Source organism: Crocodylus porosus, unplaced genomic scaffold (genome assembly GCF_001723895.1).
Source record: "Crocodylus porosus isolate Cpor-Errol unplaced genomic scaffold, CroPor_comp1, whole genome shotgun sequence".
In the NCBI taxonomy this organism is placed as follows: domain Eukaryota; kingdom Metazoa; phylum Chordata; order Crocodylia; family Crocodylidae; genus Crocodylus; species Crocodylus porosus.
This window is the reverse complement of record NW_017728907.1, coordinates 34413922-34424055: the sequence shown is the minus strand read 5'-3', so window position 1 is coordinate 34424055 and position 10134 is coordinate 34413922. Positions and strand designations below refer to the sequence as shown.

General features: G+C 42.1%; 1 protein-coding gene and 1 long non-coding RNA gene across 6 annotated transcripts in view; both read right to left on the bottom strand.

The window, feature by feature from the left end:
- LOC109307298 overlaps window positions 1-4420 on the bottom strand; it is an 11626-nt gene extending 7206 nt beyond the window's left edge. Inside the window, exons 1-2 of the long non-coding RNA XR_002100225.1 lie at window positions 4409-4420; window positions 1052-1053 (exon numbers count right to left, since the gene is read on the bottom strand). This is a non-coding gene — a long non-coding RNA (uncharacterized LOC109307298). The remainder of the gene's footprint in view (window positions 1-1051; window positions 1054-4408) is intronic.
- The window catches only part of TGFBR3 (transforming growth factor beta receptor 3), a 190857-nt gene that overhangs the window by 101254 nt on the left and 79469 nt on the right, over window positions 1-10134 (bottom strand). The gene's annotated exons all lie outside the window — the stretch shown is intronic.

The window sequence follows — 10134 nt, the reverse complement described above, 5'->3', positions numbered from 1 at the left end:
GGCGTAACTGGACACAGTACTCCAGATGTGGCCTCACCAGTGCAGAAAAGAGGAGAATAAATCACCTAAATCTTCTGGCAATGTTTCTGCTAATGCAGCCCAGTACATTGTTAGCCTTCTGCTCAACAGGGGCATACTACTGTCTCATATTCAGCTTATTGTCAGCTCACTGTAACTATTTTCAGATCACTGTAATCCTTGGGTCTTTTTCTGCAGAGCTGCTGCTTAGCCAGTTGGTCCACATCCTGTACCAGTGCATGGGATTGTTCTGTCCTAAGTACAGGACTTTGCATTTGTCCCTACTGAATCTCATGAGATTCCTTTTGGTCCAATCCTCCAATTTGTCTAGGTCTCTCTGAAATCTAGCCTTACCCTCCAGCGTATCTACTACTCCCCCCAGCTTGGTGTCAACTGAAAACTTGTTAAGGATGCACTCCATCCCATCTTCCAGGTTACTGATGAAGATACGAAACACGACAGGCCCCAGAACTGATCCCTGGGACACTCCACTTGATACTGGCTACCAGTTAAACATTGAGTCATTAACTACTACCCTTTAAGCCCAACAATCAAGCCAATTTTCTAGCCACCTTACAGTCCATTCATCCAACCTGTACTTCCTTAGCTTGCTTGCAGGAACATTGTGGGAGACCGTATCAAAAGCCTTGCTGAAGTCAAGACAGATCATGTCCACAGCTCTCCCAGCATCCACACAGCTAGTCAACTCATCATAGATGGCAATCAGGTTGTTCAGGCATGATTTGCCCTTTGTGAATCCTTGATGAGTGTTCCTAATCACCTTCTGCTCCTCCAAGTGCTTAGAAATGGATTCCTTGAGGACCTGCTCCATGATTTTTCCTAGGGACCGAGGTAAGGCTGACTAGTCTGTAGCTCCCTAGATCCTCCTCCTCCTCCACTTTCTTAAAAATATTTGCCTTTTTCCAATCATCTGGGATCTCTCCTGATTGCCAAATAAATGGCCAGTGGCTCTGCAATTGCATCAATTGACCCCCTTAGCACCCTTTGGTGTGTCATGCCTGAACCCATGGACTTCTGCATGTCCAGCTTTTCTAAATAGTTCCTAACCTACTTTTATATCACTGTTGACTGCTCTCCTCCTCCTCAAACTGTGCTGCCAGGTAGCTGTCTGGGAGCTGACCTTCCCTGTGAAGACTGAGGTAAAATAGGTATTGAGTACTTCAGCCTTTGCCACATCATCTCTCACTAGGTTGCCTCCCCCATTCAATAAGGGACCCACACTTTCCTTGATCTTCCTCTTGTTGCTGACATACTTGTAGAAACCCTTCTTGTTACCCTTCAAGTCTCTTGATAGCTGCAACTTACTTTTGCTCTGGCTCCGACAAGGCTCCAGCATGTGTTTGCTCTGGCCCCAACCTAGCCCAGTAACAGCTGGAGCCAGAACAAACATGTGCTCTGTGTCTCCAGTTGGAGTACAACCAGAGCCCTGCTGCAACCAAAACAAGGGTAAGCAGTGGGGGTGGGGGAAGAGGGAGGAAGACACCGGGGGTTCAGACAGCAGAAGGCAAGGGGGCAACAGACAGAGGTCAATCCGCTTGACTGCCCCACCACCTGCCCCCTCACTGCCACCATCATCATAATAATAATGTATTATAATTAACAGTTATCTAATTATTCATGAAACCAGAGCTCATCATCAACACAACATTAATGACAGAACACTGAAATTTTAACCATCAGTATGAACATCTCAATAACATCCATTTATAAGCCACCGGGGAAGCTCTTTCCCTTTGTGAGTCCAGGAAACCTAGACCACGAAAAAGCATGCACGATCATTGGTGACTTTTAGCCACGGTGTTACATGGCATTGCAATGAAAACGACGCATATGGCAACTTAGTTGAGATGTAGGATGAGGCGTATCACCTAAGCCCAACCCATGACTCAAAGCTACCTGGTTTTTGACTAGCTCCTGAAAAAGACAAAGCTACAATTCAGACCTCAGCTTTGTTGACAGCAATATAGAAGTTATGTGCAAAAAAGATGTGTTAGAGACCATTCCCCATCCACAGCACAGACCAATCACTATCAATATCACAGCTACCATAACTCCAAATACGATACCAATGCACAGATGCTTCAATTTTGAGAGAGCAGACTGGAGAGGCTTTTCTGAAGACCTTGACAAAAAAGTGACACACAAACTAGTTTCACAAATGCACTGCACAAAACTGAATCCAAGAGGTATATAACTTGAGGATGCAGAACTGAATATATACCAGGTTTACTCCCATGCTATCAGCTGAATACAAAAAAATACCAGTATGGTTTCAAAGAGATGGTTTCTCAGAAGACACTATTGCAGCAGGGTCAGCCCTGACTAACAAGCTGCAAGAAGAAAGGAGATAGAAATGGAAAGAATTACTCAAAGGAAAAGATGACCCACACTAGCAAGGAAGCACAATTAATTATTTGCAAGCCAAGTAACAACCCAATGAAGATACAGCAATGCCACAACATCAGAGCCAGCCAGGTGGCTCAAAAGCTTCTACTCAATGGCAAAGCTTCAAAAACAAAAAAAAACCAGCACAAAATATGGATTAAATGGCAAACTGATCTACAGGACAATCAGTTTATCATGCCATACATAATGGATGAATTTGACCCCTGAATAAGTCACTTGAAGAATGACAAAGCAGCTGGACTCAATGCTTGATTTGCTCCGTGCATATATCACATCACTTTCCCACAATCAGGGTATAATGCCTTTTTAATAAGTGCTCATCAACTCTTAGAATACCTAAGCCAGATAATTATTTTGGGCAGAGGGCTGCTTACTGAGTTTCGGCAAGCCATCAAGGGCCACATGACAGGCAGCCCAGGGCAGATAAATATTCATTTTCTAAATGTTTTAGGGGCCCTGTGGGCCAGATAGTATGGCCTGGCGGGCCGCATCCGGCCCCCAGGCTTCATTTTGACCACCCTTGACCTAAGCTATGGTAGCAAGCCTGTGTAACAGCACTATTAAAGCCAGGGAAGGATGCCTCTGGTTCAGAGAACTTTTAGAGCAGTGTCACTCCTGTCCCATTTTTATCAGCTTTACGAACGCTTTATCTCAATTGCCTTTCACCTCATATTGAACAACATCTAATACCAGAACAATTCCTGTACTAGCCAAATAGTAAACATCACCTAGAATACAGAAGATGGATTCAAGAAAGGGTTGATAACAGGTGCTGTGTTTGTAGACCTATCAGCAGCATATGACACAGTGAACCATTGAAACCTGCTTGCCAAAGTCTATGATATGACACACGATTACCACCTAGTCCAGCTCATCCAATCTCTTTTGGAAAATAGACATTTTTAACTAGAACTGCTCATGAAACAGAGTCGCTGGAGATGACAATAAAATGGCTTTCCACAGGGAAGTATGCTAGCACCGATCCTTTTTAACAGTGACCAATGATTAACCCATACAGAGTAATATGGGGAGCTTCATATACACTGTTGATTTATGCATTGTGTCACAAGAGAAGGACTTTGCTTTTGTTGCAAACAAACTAATATATACACTGAGCAACCTCTCAGATTCCTACAGTAAGAACCAGCTTTACACCAACCCAGCCAAGACAGGTCACAGCTTTTCACCTACACCATAGAGAAGCCAAGTGGAAATTAAACATCACCTGGGATGGAACCCCCACTGACTAATCACCCAAACCCTGCGTGCTTGGGGATTACACTAGACTGAACACTTACCTTCAAAGTACATGTAGAAAAGACAAAAGGGAAAGTCAATGTCCACAACAACATACTTCAAAAATTGGTCACCTCAAAGTGAGGACCAAAACCAGCTATATTATGAAGCACTGCTATTAGTTTGTGTTACTCCACTGCACAGCATGGATGTCCAGTGTGCAATGATCAGTTCATGTCCAAAAACTAAACCCAGTTCTAAACAACAGCTGTCATGAAACAACAGGATATCTAAAGCCAAGACTAAAAGATAGCTTGTATTTACTGGCTTGCATTGTACCACCTGATATTAGAAGAATGGTAGTGAGCCAACAAGAAAGATCAAGGCAGATGGAAGACCCCAAGCATCTGCTCTGTGGTCACACAGATGTAACTAAATGGCCTAAAGTGCAAAAGAGTTTTCTGACCAGTGTTGCACCCTTGGATACAACAGCTGACAAGGCATGACTGAAGTTATGGAAGGAAAGATTACGTGCAATCAGGTTCTCTGAAATGGACCTAGAACCTCAAGAGGACCTTCCCAGAGGGGCTGATCTAGACTGGCCAAAATGGCAATGCCTGAATCATCTCCACACACAAACTGGAAGATAAAAAACAAACATGATCAACTGGGTCTACTCTAGTGACACAAATACATACAAGTGTGGTAAAGTGCACACTGGAGGCACCTGCTTGTCTGCTGACTCCTTGGTGAGACCAGCATGAAGGAGGATCTCACTGCAGCAATGGAAAAAGCCATCACGTGTGCACAGTTCTGGGAAAGCATCTAGTTTAGGGTTGACTAACCTGCAGCTCTGGAGCCACATGCAGCGCTTCAGAAGTTAATATTCATCTCCCTGAATCTTTGTACATGGTGACTATCTTCTATTTAGAAGCCATTTAAAAGCTGGTCACTGTGTGCTTGTGCAAAGATTCAAGGAGACGCATATTAACTTCTAAAGAGCTGCATGTGGCTCCAGAGCGGCAGGTTGGCCACCCCTAACCTAGTTTATGACAAAAACACGAGAAGAAAATGATTGGGGGGTATTCTTAAATTCAGAGTCATCTTGGATTTGAGTAAATACAGTATCAAGATTTAGTGAGGAAAAACTGCTGAGAAGCACAAGAGAAGAATGACAATTAGATGCAATAATACAAAGGATGGGAACTGAGGGTACCTATCTACAAGCTCTGGGATTGGGGGGAGGCATTTTAATTAGAGCAGCTCCCAAGATTTGCTCTAATTAAAATGCCACAGCGTCTCACGTACTCAGCATCCCACACCTCATATTGGCTGCGGGGGGGGGCTTAAAATAAAGCTTGTCAAATGAGCTTTAGTTAAAGTGCCCCCATCACCACTTTGAAATGTGAGACACTGAATACATGAGACATTGCAGCACGCTGGAGTTCTAATTAGAACACTCCAGCAGATTTGGCTCTGGTGCATACTAGTCAGGCACCCTGAGACACCAAATAGTGAGTGGACAAACTCATACTGCAATAATGTAACCAATAAAATAAAATAAAATAAAAAGCTGTTGCAATAGAGTAACCCAGATAACTCAAGGTCTTGATTATCAAACCCTGATTATTTTCCTCCCAGCATGTTATGCAAAGTAACCCTGGAGAAGAATGACAGCCCTTATGCCCAGGTCAAAATGTTTTCCCTGCAATCAGAATAAACCCCCTCCCCTCCCATCCCGTCCCCACTCCCATCCACCCCACCTCATACCAATGCTCTATCTGAAGGCTATAATTGTTCCAGAACACGATGTCTGGATATAGAAGGAATTACTTTCCTCAATTTAGCCTTGGCAAGCCTGGGTATATGTACATTCTGTGATACAAGGGAGACTGTTCTAAAAGTAAATAAAAATAAAAAACAATAAAAAACTAGAGGGGAACCCAGATAAGATCAAGGATCACAAGAGAATTTAAGATCTTATTCAGGGACATTAAAGAAATGTAATAAGTACAGCCTTGAGGAATGATGAAAAGAGGAGTATGATACCTGTCTGAAGACTTGAAGATCCTGTGATACAGAAGAAGAGCAGCAAAGCAAGGGAAATCGCATGAAAATATAACAGAAACATGTAAAATTCAAAGCATTCCTAAATCTTTTTAAGACCTAATCCTACACATACTTGCATACTGTGGATAGTACCACTGAAGCCAATGGAAGTATGTACAATGTACGTATGTGTACATTTCTGGAAGATCACAGATTAACAGAGATGCTGATTAGGCAAGAAGATAATTTACAAAGGAAAGGCATCAGACCACCAACATCAACAGGTAAATTTTCAAAAGGCTTTCCTCAGCTTCCGTTTATGTTCACACAAAACAACATCCAAGTTTATACATGCCTGTTCTATACATTTCTACAAGCATATTCAATAATCTAAAAGCTCAGGTTAACCCAGTTCTCAGGCTACTTTAGCTTTTGTACCTGTAAAGTGTATAGAAACTCCCAGTGTGCATATATGCAACCTGAAGGCTCTACACTTATTCCTAAAGGTGTTTTTGTGATTGCTGAAGTAAACACATGAGACTGACGAAGAGGAAAATCCAGTCTGCGCCCAGAAGAATAGCGGATATGACCCAGGATTTCTTTCCAGCATCATTTTCAAAAATTCTCTAGTGCTAAAAACAGAATTACTTTGCTAAAGAAAGAATAATAATCAGCTCCCATCAACATGTAATTCTACAGACAATAGCACAGTGTGATAAATATTAGTTCAGGATATGTTGTTAAGGTCTTGCAGTGGAAATAGTTTATCAGTTGGGTACTCAGACTTAGCAGTATCTTTCCCAAGTTCACTTTTACTACATCTAGAAATTTAATTATTTTTTTCTGGATATATTTTGGCTGAAATAATTTCTTCCATTATTTTATGACTGTTTTATGAGTGTGATTAAGACCTGTTCAGCTTGGCTGATACTCTCCACTGCTAAGTGACTACAGCCTAGTTAGGTCACTTTTAAGGTCAAATTAACCCCTCAGGGAGGTATCTTATTTTAAGGGTCTGTTAAATTCTGCTCTGTGTTGTATAGTTATTTTTGTGAGATAATACTTTATTTACCTGAATCCAAGATAGCACTGACTTTGAGATGACATCCCAAAGTTAGTTTCTATACATGAAAACTTTATAAATTTTTGTTATAATATTCCACATGTAAAATCAAATTATTGGAGAGTAATTTTAAATTCATCCTCTAGTGCTGTAAGGAAAGCAGTAGTGGGGGGCATGTGGTAGGGCAGACACTGGGGGAGGCAGTAAGAGGATAGGTGATGGTCGGAGCAGTGGGGAACAAGGAATACAGAGAGGGAAGGCAGCTTCTGCCTGCTTCGTGTCCCCTCTCACCCACTTGCATCCCCTTGTGCCTGCCTTTACCCCCACCCCTGCCCCAGCCTCAGGCCCCCACCACCCCGCTTTGTCTCTCTCCTCCTTGCAGCTTCTGCCCCTCGCCCTGCGTACCCATGCACTAGCAGGCTCCAGCAGCCTCGGGTATAGAGCATGACCCCAGCCCAGCACCAGTGTGGAGCTGGCACAGCTGCTATAGGACTGGGCTGATACAAAGCGGACAGAGCTGGCCAGCACTGGAGCGAAGATAAGGGGGAGTGGGGAAGAGTGTGGGGTGCACAGAAGATGTGGAAGGGGAGTGGGCAGGGACAGGGAGGTAGATGCCCAAGGCTATGGGTGATGAGAGGCAAGAATCAGGTGGTGCAGAACAGGAAGCAGCTGTGGCTCTGGCACTGACCCAGAGGTGCAGTTAGAGCTGGAGCCAGAGCACCTTCACCACCTTGCATTCAATTCCAAGAGGGGCTTCCCCCAGCCATGTTAAATGGGGGAAAACCCTCATCTTGGAACTGAGTAAATACAGTACTTCAAAAACACACAAAACACAGAGATTCATACAAATGCAACCAAGAGCAGAACTGAGCCTTTAATTGTCCTGCCTTCATTTAAAAAAACAACAACAACAACAACAACAACAAAAACACACACATTAGGCATCTATATCAGGCACAGCATCTTCAAGTTACTGAGGATGAGGATGTATCTGAAAACAATAGCGAATGCATTGCCAAGGGTTTTGATTTCATCTACTCACATGCATTCAATTTTAAGTATACACATGAGATTAATTTTACATTTCTTTTCCTTTAGCCATTCCAATCATTAGCTGTGTGACTGCAACAGCGGAAAGAAGTATAATTGACAATTATGCTAAAAGAATCTTCCATTAAGATACAGTTTGGTAAGATGTGTTTTTCATCTTTAAATCATTTTAATTTTACCTATACACTGTGAAACTACACATATTAAGTAATTTTCAACAGCTCTCAAAAAGCAAGCATGATCTTCTTTATACAGGTACTAAAACTTAAGCAGAGAAGCAACCCAAAGCTAAAGAGAAAGGTATCATGAAATGTAAGATTTTGAATGTGAAGAGGTAGGTTCTGGTTCACAGAACAGTTCAGACCCCCTTCTCCTATCTACTCAACTCCCTCACCTTCTGATGAATATTGATCAAACAATCAGCCATAGCTATTAAGTTTATTACATGCACCCCCTGTGAAAAAGGCTGGTAAATTAGGAGGGCACAGGATATAAGACACATCTGAAAAATGTCTGTGAAAGATTAGAGTTCATTATCAAGATTTTTTAAAGAGAACACCTTGATATTTTCAACAAATGAGATGTCACCCACAGTTAAAAAAAAAAAAAAACTAGGGTAGGGGAAAAATGCAGGAAAGTAAATAAACTCCTTGAAGACAGCAGCCATGATGTAACATGTCAGAACATGACCTTTTTATTTAGCAATTTTAACCTTAACACAAGTGATTGGCACCTTAGCATTATGGTAAGCTGTAGCATACATCTAAAATACCATGTTTCCAGTCCAGCTATTATTTTCGGTTTGCAATGCACTAATAATTCCTGTTAATCTTAGCAGAAGTTTTATGTATGTGTCATGGAAAGAACAGACTCCCCTGAATGTTTAAGTCTGAGGGAGCTTGTTTTCTACTTACTCTAAGCATGTGTCAAATTAAGTTATATTCATGTATATATGTTGTATATTTATGAGAACCTTGATAACTGTACTAGCATGTTTAATGCATGAGCTGTATGAGGAATTTACTGCAGGAAGTTTACACTCTTCTCAGCAAGTAAGGAATGTGAAACTTAGGAACACCCGTTGTAAGACAAATTAAAAAAAAAATAATAATAATAATAAAAAAAGATCAGAAAACAAAAAAACCCCCCATCAACACAACTCTAGTTTGAAGAATAAAGTCTTATATTCCATATCATCAGAACTTCAACAGATCACCAAATGCAGAGAAGATCTGTTTGAAATGCATCTTAAACACTGCAGCTAATCATCAATACATTTACAAAGAAAAAGACTTTTCTATTCCAGAAACCTGAGGAAGTATTTTATAGTAAACATACAAATCTCAGTCTCTGCTATCAGCATTTGCAGGCATCAGGAAATGCCCTAGATGGTGAAGCAATTTAACTTAACACAAAGTGATGGTTGCATTCCACTTCTAAGTCAAAAGGCCTATTAGACCTGATTTTTACAATGATAGAAGAGATAACATTTGCTCTGCTTTGTTTTCAGACTCTTATCCAATAAGTAAAATCTGATCTTTGAATTGTATACACTCTTCTGGTCTTTGCTGCTGCCAGCTAGCATTTCTCCAGCTTCCTGTTCATTTCAGAGTAGTCATCTCCCAAGGCCCCTGACAGATTTTATACTTGAGATGGAATTAACCTATTAATTAAGCCTTAAATAATAATCTGGTCACATGTTCAGGCAATTAATGCTGCAACAAAACGTGAAACCAGCTGCAAAGTTATTCCATGAAATGTGCGTAATAATTTTGCACTGGTTTCCATCATGCTTTAACTTGGCATAGACCCTGCCACGTGTTCATGCAGCTTGATGTTGGCTGCATGGCTGGATTTAGTCAACATTTCTCCTGGCTCCAGGATGACATTAGAATCAAATGGCCCTTGTACAGACTCAGGGTTGAGACTGACAATCAGTAGAAGTCTCCAGTGCAGTTCTGGGACTGAGACTAACAATCAGCTGATTGTTGGCACGGCTGGGGGAATGAGGGAAGCCCAAGGGCTTCCCACTGCTCAGACTTAAGACCTTGCACCAGACAGCTCTGGCCAGAGTGCCCTGTGTGGGGAAGCAGAACCCCAACCCAGGGTTTAAAGTCCCTAGCAGAGAAAGTCTCTGCTCCCTCACAGCAAGGAAGCCTCTGCTACCCTGCACCAAGCAGCTCAGCTATAGCTGTCCAGCACAGGGTCTCGACAGTCAGCTGACTGTCAGCCCTAGTCCCTGGAGAGCCCTGGGCCGCAAACAGGACTTGGCATTGTGGCAGGATTGGCAA